The sequence below is a fragment of the Fukomys damarensis genome, unplaced genomic scaffold (assembly GCF_012274545.1).
Source record: "Fukomys damarensis isolate Sample0158 unplaced genomic scaffold, DMR_v1.0_HiC HiC_scaffold_32, whole genome shotgun sequence".
Classification (NCBI taxonomy): Eukaryota; Metazoa; Chordata; class Mammalia; order Rodentia; family Bathyergidae; genus Fukomys; species Fukomys damarensis.
Genome location: NW_022900944.1, coordinates 40,079,108 through 40,089,543, shown reverse-complemented (window position 1 = coordinate 40,089,543; position 10,436 = coordinate 40,079,108). Strand labels below are relative to the sequence as shown.

At 42.8% G+C, this 10,436-nt stretch overlaps 1 long non-coding RNA gene across 2 annotated transcripts in view; it reads right to left on the bottom strand.

Annotated features, from left to right (window-relative positions):
• Positions 1-9,189, bottom strand: part of LOC104852032 — a 57,739-nt gene extending 48,550 nt beyond the window's left edge. For both annotated transcript variants that reach the window (XR_777379.2, XR_002024884.2), the window contains exon 1: positions 9,043-9,189. This is a non-coding gene — a long non-coding RNA (uncharacterized LOC104852032). The remainder of the gene's footprint in view (positions 1-9,042) is intronic.
• Positions 9,190-10,436: the final 1,247 nt, after the last annotated feature.

The following is a 10,436-nucleotide window of genomic DNA, read 5'->3' as shown; positions in this document are numbered from 1 at the left end:
AAAAAAAAAAAAAAAAAAAAAAAGCATGGTATTAGCAGAAAAAACCAAACTTGTGGATCAGTGGAACAGAATAAAAGATATAGAAACAACTCCAGGCACATTCATTCATGCAATCATTGACACAGGGGCCAAATCCCTTTGTTGTAGGAAAGACAACTGGCTTTCCACATGCCGAAGGTTGAGCCATATCTCTCAACCATACACTAAAATAAAATAAAAATGGATCAAAGATCTCAACATTATAACAGAAACAATCTATTGAAAGACAAAAATAGTAAAACTACTGAAGACATAAGTGTAGGCAAAGACTTTCTGAAGAAAATACTAGTTGTGCAAGAAATACTAAGAATCAACAAATGGGATCACATTAAATTAAAACGTTTCTGCACAAAGGAAGCAAAGGAAACCACCAACACAAAATGAAGAGACAACTGAAAAAATATTTTACCAGCTACTCCTCAAAGGAATAACATCTAGAATATATATAGAGTTCAAAAAAATTAGATCCCCCAAATTAAAGACTCAATTAAAAAAAATGGGCATCTGGAATGAACAGACACTTCTCGGATGGTGAAATACAACTGGCCAAACATATGTAAAATACATTCAACATCGCTGGTCATTCAAGAAATGCAAATTAAAATAACAGATTCCATCTCACTCCAGGAAGAACAGCTACCATCAAGAAATCAACCAACAATAAATGCTAGTGAGGCCATGGGGAGAAAGGAATACTTCTTCATTGTTGGTGGGAGTGTAAACTGATACAACAACCATTATGGAAATCAGTACAGAGCTTCCTCAAAAATGAACTAGAAATTCCATTTGACCAAGCTATTCCCTTTGAGCATCTTCTCAAAGAGTTAAAAGCATCATATCACAGTGATATGAGCCTACTCATGTTTATAGTAGCACAATTCGTAATAACTAAGTCTTGGAAATAGCCTATATGCCCATCAACAGATGAATGGATAAAGAAAATGTATTTATAAACAATGGAGTATTACTCTGACATTATGAAAGATAAACTTGAGGCATTTGTAGGAAAATGGATGCACCTTTAGACCATAATGTTAAATGAAATAAGTCAGACACACAAGCTTAATATCATATGGTTTTCCTTCTATGAAAAAATAGGAGAAAAGAGCAAAAGCAAAGTTATTGTATCCTGAGTATGTTTCAACTGTCAGTTTCTGGTTTTACTCCAATATGGTATGAGAGCTCAGCTTGCAGATGGCTACTTCTTTGCCTGTCTTAAGGTCTTTACTGCTGTTATGAGCATGATTTATTTGGAGTAAATGAGTAAATAAATACATTTCCAGAACAAGAAAATCTATGAAGACAGAACTTAGCTCATGGTTGCCTAGATTTAGGAGGGAGGGATTGGGATATGATAGCTGGTAGGTAGCATGTTTTGTTTAAGGGTAACACAAATTATCTAAATTTGATCATGGTCACAATTGTACAGCTTGGTCAATGTGATAAAATCTACTGAAGCTTACACAGTAAGTTTATAAATTGTGTGGTATGTAAATTTTTGTCCAATGAAGCTATTATCTTTTAAAAGATTGAACAATGGAGGACACAGGAGTGGATCCCAGGTCTATACTGCACCCACTGTGTGGCCTTGAACTAATGTCCTCACATGGTAAGATAGTCCTTACTCTCATCACCACCACAGACCTTATTATTGGCCGCACTTCCCATTATACCTGCTAACTTTATGAGGAACCATCGTGACAGGTGTTGTGATGGCCCACATTTTTAAAATAGGGAAATGTGAACCGGGGAAGCTAAACTGGCTTTTCACTTTGTGACCTTTGGCAGATGAACCAGAGTTTTAACTCCAGGAAGTCCAGTCCGAGGTCCACTGCTTAACAAACACTGAATGAAATAAGACTTCAGGTGCCAAGCATTGGGTGTTAGTGTAAGGGTGAATTCATTGTCCTCTGTGGTCACAGGTCTGTGAGGCAGGAATTATCATCCTTAGTATAAGATGAAGAGATTTATCTCAGAGAGATTTAAAAGCCTGGTCAATGCCATACGGCGCTTGAGTAAGGAGGGACAGAACCGGAGCTAAGAGCTCTATAGCTGCAAAGCCTGGGTTTGATTCTACGATGGACTCTACAATTCTGATCTCTCCCAACTGCAGTTTCCTGGCTCACAAAAGCGGGCCCACGGTAACACCTCTCTCGCGGCGACTGTGGTGAGGATCAGAGATCATGGTAGTGAAAGAGCTCAGACTGTACAGCCGATAACACTCCCTGTTTTCATCTCTGTCTGTGCACACCAACAATGAGGAGTCTCTGGCAGGCTGCCACCTGCTGACTGGGTTGATGTGTTGGCTGGACGTTGGAGTTACACACCTAATTTTTTAGGGCCTTGTAAATGTATTAGGTAATTTGTCTTTGTTAGTGAAAGATTTAGTGATGAATTCACCCTGCAGCATAATTAGCCCCAGGCCTGTCTGTCCCTGAGGGGATCTTTCCTATCTTAGCAAAACATAGACAACCTGAAGCTCCGGGGCATGTCATCTTAGAGAGTCCAGCTAATCTAACATAAAATGCGTTGAATCAACAACTTCTTTACTTTGGCCACCTTGGTGAATCTCTACTGTTTCTCAGAGCAAAACAAGGAGTAGTTTGCGCCGGTATTATGATTGACTGAATGACATAAATGCCAACTAGTAACTATTAAGAACTGCTGGATCCTTGCTGTGTGTTCCCACAGTTGCTTCTCTGGGTTGATGAAACAAAGGGGTAGACTTATGAGGCGGAAGACACTTGTTACGCTTGCTGTTGCTTCCAGAACATGCCTCTACTTGATTTTCAAAAGACTTTCTGAACATAAAGGCGGATGGTTGCCAGCTCACCTCAAAAATGACAGAAGGATTTGCTCAAACAGGTTTATACTTTCATTTTAAATTGTGCTGTGTTTCTGCCCACAAAGCAACCAAAGCTGTGGGGAAATGTTTGCCATCCATCCCCAGAGGCTTAGATCATTTGGCCAGCATTTGACTTTGGGCAATCTAAATGACCTCCATCCTAGCTTTGCCAAAAAGTTATTGCTGTTTCAGTTTTCCTCTCCTTGGCTGATCAGCAATAGAATGTCCTTTCCCTGCCTATTGAAGATAAATAGGGGGAAATCCTATGGAAGTACAGCAAACAGTGAATCATGTGTTGGGCTCAGTGGCTTCTGCCTTTGTATCATGAATTCCACATGAGAAAGATCTCAAAGGCCCTAATCTCAGTGTCCACCATGAAGTTAGGTCTTTGCAGCTACCAAGAAAGCAGCAACCCTCCTTTCATCCAGTTGAAACACTGTGACCGACACAGGACCTGGGACTCAGAGATGATAAAACCAGGGGACCCAGCATGCACTCATAATTAAGGTTCTGACCAAATCCACAGAAATGAAATAATTCTGAGGCTACTTTATACAGGGCCTACGAAGCGACACTTCAGATACACACAGACAAAATGCATTGTCCAAACCTCTTGATATAAAAGTTCTCTTGCTGGACTCTTACATTAAGATCATCTGAGGCCTTTCATGATCTTCTGCTCATCTGGATAAGATCAATATTTATTACTCACCTCATAAATAATTCAATAGGATTGTGGGACATTGCTAAGTGCAGTGATGTTCTTTCCTTGCCCGTGTTTTCTCCTAGCTTCTTCCCCGATTCTCCAGTGCTAAACACTGTCTGTCTCTTTGACCTGCTGTGTCCTCCTCTCTTTATCTCTCAAGACTTCACTTCTGTGGTGTCCCATTTAATTGACTTCTTTGTTTTTTTTTTTTCCTTTTCAGCACAATCATAGCAGATTAAAGAGACGGTCACAGTATTTCAGTACCTTCCATAAGTGGAGATCTTTTTCCTCCTTGTTCAAATCTAGACTGGCCTCAGACTTGCCTTGACGGATTAAATGGCTGTGATAGGAGTGATGCTACAAGAGTTCTACCAGCCAGGCCCCAAACTACCGTTGAAGCCCTCTTGAAATGCTGTCCAAAGACCTCATTATAAAGAAGCTCTGTCTATGTTACAAGAAGAGAAAGGCCCAGGTAGAGAAGAACCAAGACACCCAATGGAATACCAAGACTATGAGAAATGTGAGACCATCTGGTCCACCCAGCTCAGCTGAGGCAGTGGAGGAGGCAGCCCCATGAGTGACACCAGAAAAGTCAGCGATAACCAGCCGACTGAGCCCAGCACAAGCTCCAAAACCAGGAGTAAAGAGTCAGAGTAGATTGTTAGGCAACAGCAAGTGATAACAGATAGAAGACATTTTCCCTGGTATGCTAGAAAGTTCACACATGTGTAGGAAGTTACGGGTACCTCTGTATTTGAGAAGGCACATTGTTCCCACGGAATAATCCTCTCTCCCATCTTCTCTACCCAACTCACTGCTATTCACCATTGTTAAACAAAATTTGTAGGAGGCTATTAGTGTGGACTAGGCTCCTGTGCTAGCTCCAACAGACCAATCCAACTCAGAGTTTAATCATAGTAGCCAAACTTTAGATAATTACAGAGGGCTGTCACCAATTAAGCTTTCCCAGTTAAGTTGTCTTTATACCTCACTTCCATTCTCTACAAATGCTGTCAGATCCCATTGTTGGTGGGAGTTCTCAGAACTTGTTCTGGTTATGGGAGCTACTCGTTTCATGAATTATTGTTTTGCTCCTATAAAGTCTACTAGATTTAATTGGTTCAAGGAGTTTTCCCTCTCTTAACATTACTCAGGTCTCAAATTGGACACCCTTCCTCTGGGAATGCTGCTCTACTCCCCTAAAAAGAAATTAGGATTAAGTGCTTTCTGATGGGCTCCTTAAGGCTCTGCTCTTCTCTCTTTTGGATACAGTGGTTTCCACCCTAGACTGAAGGCTTGAGAGGCAAGCACAGAGCTTGCCTTGGTCCTTGCTGTATTTCCAGCCTGTAGCTTAGCACATGCCGTAACTGGAGACAACTTCCTGCTTATCTACGTTATCAGATGGCCAAGTGTTTTATCAATGCGCTCACCAGGACAACTATTTGACTACTGTCCTATGGATGTTTCTTCCTGAAATGAGATATTCTGTGCCTTCCCTCTGTTCCTAAGCCTGTATCTGGTTAAAACTTCTTATGCTTATGGTGTAATGGTTTCCTTAAATCGTCTCTGCTTTGGCCTATGGTATAGGAAGCAGCTGAAAGGCACCCAAATATTTAATTACTTTTATGGTTGCCAAAATATCCTCACAAAGTGTTGCGACAAAAATTTAGCATCACCAGGATTGATCTAATCAAGGCAAAGTAGGGGGGGAATTATCACATTCATGGCTTAAATTTTATTTTTATTAGTATCAGTTAAAGCTCATATTGATGTACCAGATAGCCTCGTTTTATTGATTTGTAATGGCTTTGCTGCCAACAGTAGCCTGTGAAAAAAAGATTCAAATTTCATCTCCACCTGAGAGTATGTATTTGATTCTCTTTATTAATGTTGTAGGCAACAAAAGCAGCAATTTATCTAGCCTTGTTTTAAAATTTATATAATTGAGTTTTTCCAGTACTGTTGTGATTACCAAAACACACACACACACACACAAACTGTGTGGCGCAGTATTCCCGAGAATTCACATTAAACCAGAATTCGCCATTACATTCCACTTAACTAGAGCTTGCCTTTGAAAAGTTTCTATTCAGCAGTTGGCAAAACTGTTTAATCCATCGCTATTCTATTTGGAAAAAGAGAAACAACTACAAGTAACACCTACATTTCATTCAGAGAAATGAATATTCCTTTCTAGTTCCCATGTTGTAGGGGAAACAGGGACTGTAAAAAGGAACCGAGGATTTGGAATTCAGTTGGGCATTGACCATCCGGCAGCTGTGTGATAGGAAGTGGTAATGAATCAGATGACTAAAGTGGAGCGGGACACAAAAACCTTACTGGATAGTACACAGCATGGTGACCATGCTGGATGTATAAAAACGTGCATGGAATTAATCCTAGTTTTTTAATTTGCCTGTTGTTTCCTATCGGATACAACTACAGCTCAACGTGTCTAATAAAACCTGCCTTTGATACACTAAGGTGATCACTTCCTGTGGGACTGAAATGTGAAGGAGATGAAAATGATAGTTTTCTCTGACCCTTGAAATCTGGCATCCCAGTAGCTTTGTCTCAAGCCTGGAAATCTTCTGTGGGATGGGGTGACGTGTGGACTTGTCACGCAGATGTAGAAAGCCACAGAGACACGAGGAGACCCTGGGAACCAGCTGCTCTCTAATCTCATGGAGCCTCTGCACCCTCAGGCGCTCCATGTCCACGTTCCACAGCGGCACTGTGGCTGCTAGGAGCATCTCTGGGTAGATGCTGCCCTCTTCTGGTCACAATCAGCAGGGCCGGTCCTGTCCCCTGAATCTGTGGAGTCTGCTTCTGAAAACCGTGGACACTCAAGGAAAAGCAAGCTGGTTCTTGGCAGGGTCCCCTTACGTCATTATACCCTGCCACACAAATCCCTGATCTCTGACAGAGGTGCTAAGAACGCCCATTTGTGGGGAGAAAAAACTCAGCAACGTTGCTGAGAAAACTTGGTTTCTGTTGGCAAAAAAATGAAACAAGACCCTCATCTCACACCACGTTAAAAATATCAGTTCAAAATGGATTAAAGACTTAAACATAAGATCTGAACCTACAAAATTACCAGAGGAAGACACGGGGGAAACTTCATAACACTGGAATAGGCATGGATTTTTTTGGAGAGGACCTCCAAAACACAGGCAAAACACCAAAATAGACAAATCAGATTAAATTATAAAATTTCCACACAGAATAATAGACAGTAGAACCAAAGAGACACTTCACAAGAGATACAAATGGCCAACAGGTATATAAAAGTGCACATTAATACTCATCAAGGGAGTGTAAATTATTTTTCAAGCAAAGCATTTAGCAGTACATTTAGATCCACACAATGATAACACTCATAGGAAATTTGCACTTGTACATGATATATCCTGCCTCATTTTCCCCTTCCTCCCCTCCCTACATGAACAAGCTTTGTTTCCATTTTTGTCCTTCTAGTTTTTTTCTTGTCAATTTTCTTCCTCCCTCCCCCTTCCCTTCTTCCCCTTCCCATTTGAACACTTTTTTCCCATTTCTCAACATCTAGTACACATTTTAGTCCTTCAGAGAAATGCAAATTAAAGCTACGGTGAGATTATCACCTCACATCTGTTGGAAGGGCCTCTAAGTAAAAAAAAGAAGAAAAAAACCACAAGTGCTCCAATCACGTGGAGAAAAATGACCCTGACACACCACACTTCTGATGGGAATGTAAATTAGCACAGACAGTAGATAACATGGCGTCACCTCAGAAAAATTAAAGAACACTTATGTGATCCAGCATTCCCACTCCTGTGTGTTATCTCCAAAGGAAATGGAATCAAGATCCACAGGACACCTCAGCTTCACAGCAGTCAAGAAATGGAGTCAACCTAAGTGTCACCACACGAAGAAGAAACGATTCACACACACAGTGGGGTCTGGTTTAGCCCAAGTCAGCGTGAAACACCATCATTTGCAACAACAGTAGCACAACAGGAGGATATCATGTTAAGTAAAACAAACACCAGCACAGAAAGACAAATACCACACAACCTCACACATATGTAGAAGGAAAAAAAAAACGTGATTTCCTCACATATGTGGGATCTGTAGAAGTTGAGAATAAAATGGTGGTGAGCAGAGGCTGGGGGATTAGGGAAAGGATGGAAGGGGCAGGACAGGTCAATGGCATTAAGTTATAGTTAGGAGAAGTAAGTCTGCCTGCCCCACTGTGCATCAGGGTGACCACAGGTAACAAAGCACTGTATACTCCAGGAAAGCTACAAGAAAGTACTTTGAATAATTTTAATGCAAAGAAGCGATCAGGAGGTGGATATGCTCACCCTGACTTGAACACTAAACAATATATACATGTAATAAAACATCATGATACCCTATAGATATGTGTCATTTTTACATGTCAGTTAAAAATGTAAGGCATCCAAAGTAAGTAAATTAAAAGCATAACAATGCAATCCTACCTTGTGTAATTTGGAGGTGGACTGGCAAGGGTCCAAAGTGGAGGGAAACAGTAGGGAGTTGCAGAGCTAGAAGGATAGACTGGCATAAGACTACCGGTGAAGGCTTTACATGCTGGAGGAGGGCTTTAGACTTGACCCTGTGGTTCATGGTAAGTCACCAGAGTAATAAAGATCTATGGTTTTATTCATTCTGGCTCCACTATGGTCGGTGAATGAGAATGGGTTAGACTAGGGGCAGAGAAACGAGGGTCATACGTTAGCCAGACAAGTGACAAGGGCAGTGTGAGCTGGAAGAGCGGCACTGAGAAAGAAAGGACAAGGGGATGGATTGCAAAACACATGCAGCAGATGTGAGCAGATAATTGCTTGTACCATGAATTCTATTTAAAAGATTCTGGTGATGCTTGTCTGTGCAACATACAGTCAATGAACTGCTACCTGAACCCCTTAGGGAAGTTGGTGGAGATCCTCTGCATTTCTCCAAGACACCTTGCACGATGTCACTGCGTTCCTCTCTAGGTAACAAGAACACACTACCCCCTCGGGACACCTGAGCAGGGTCTGGAAGGAGCGCGCTTCCGTGAGCCATCCAGACTCCAACTCTACCTTCCCCCAAATGAACAAGGAAACACACAGGTAGACTGCAAGCCAGTCGTCTGTAGGACCTTTGGGCAAAGGACCTTTGACCCTTTAAAAGTAATTCTTATCAAACTAACAAGCCATCAGCTTTGAATTTTTGAAATCCCGTGGACCCACGAGGGCATCAGGTTTACAGATTTTGGGGCCCAGGGTTGACATAGCTGAGTTGCTACGTTCCTCTTCCACCTTTGGCTAAAAACACATAATCCCCCTGAAATTTGGTTTCTTCACTAATCAGAATGAGGAACAGTTGTTGGTAGAATCAAAATGAGAAAAAATATCACTTTGAGAGTCACTCAGTAAAGCTCACTTTTATGCAAAATGTAACATACCTGAGTAGTTGAGCCTCATTGGATTTCTCTTCTCTCTCACTACGCTGTCACAATCCACGTCTGTTTCTCAAATCAAGAGTCAGTCTATCTCGGGTCAGGGATGTCGCTCAGCAGCACAGCGCCTGCCTGGTAAAGTGTGAGGTTCTGAGTTCGATCCCTGGTTTAAAAACAAACAAACAAAAAAAAAAATCAACCTCTCTCGTGTCACTACCTCATGTGCTCAGACCAGGGAGCGCACCGCACTCCGAGGCATGTTCTGGTCTTCACGCTCAGAATCAGCATAGTCCCCAGAGGACAGCCCGCAACGACCACCCTAAAACAGTACTCTGAGGGTCGCACTGCAAGCACCCTGCAGTTCTCTAAAACACCTTTCACAGCGCCATCATATTATCATTTATGTAATTACCTGCCGAGTAACTCTCTTTCCCGTTTTTGCCCAGAGTCCCTTCGGGACTAGGGCAGAAGCCTCATTCGCTGCTGTGCTCCTACAGCCTAGAACACTTCCGGCTCATGCAGCAGCAGTTCCGGAAGGACACACGAGTGAATCGAGCTCAACAGCCAGACTCCTTACTTGGAAAATTATGACACCGAAAAGTTCCCTGTCTTTCTCGGAGAACAGAGGGAACTGAGACCTAATTGGCCTCTCTGTGAGCGCTAAGGAGGGAGGCTGCACTCAGGGTGACAGCACATTGCAGGTTCTAGGGAAGACGGAAGACAGCGGAAGTCAAGTTGTCCACCAGCGCGTGTGTTTATGGATCTTGTGACACTTTGATCGCTTGTACTCAGATCTGGGGGAATAAGGTCAGATGTGCCAGAGGCTGGGGCTCCTCTGTCTACTAAGACCCCCCCCCCAAACTGACTGCAGGTCTCTGTCATTCACCCTCTTTTGCCCCTGGTGAGGGGGAACAAAGTAGAAAGTCTAGGTCCCAGCGCAAGGCCAGCCAGGGGTCGGCTAAAATGCGGGGCTCAGGACCTGAGCTCAGCTACATTTCTTCGGAATACTCTGCTCTGAGATCCTTTGGCCTCAGCTCTCATGACACAGATTTCAAAATCTTTAGTATTCTAGCTCCTCTCCCTCCTCGATGGGCTTCACTTTGGTAACAGTCAACTTAAACTACGTTTATCAGTTTTAGAAAATGCCCGATGGAGACTATATGGCAGTCTTTGTCTTTTGAACACTAGTATCCTATCAGTGTGCCTTAAAACTTAACATGTTTGCTGCGATCACCCGGCGGCGTGCGCGTGAGCTCCCGGCCTGCGCGGGAGCTCCCGGCCTGTGCGACAACAGACCCAGGAAGGACACAAGGACCCCAGAGGGGGTTTTTTTCAGCTGCCTGCCTACCTGCCTGTCTGCGATCACCCGGCGGCGTGCGCGTGAGCTCCCGGCCTGCGCG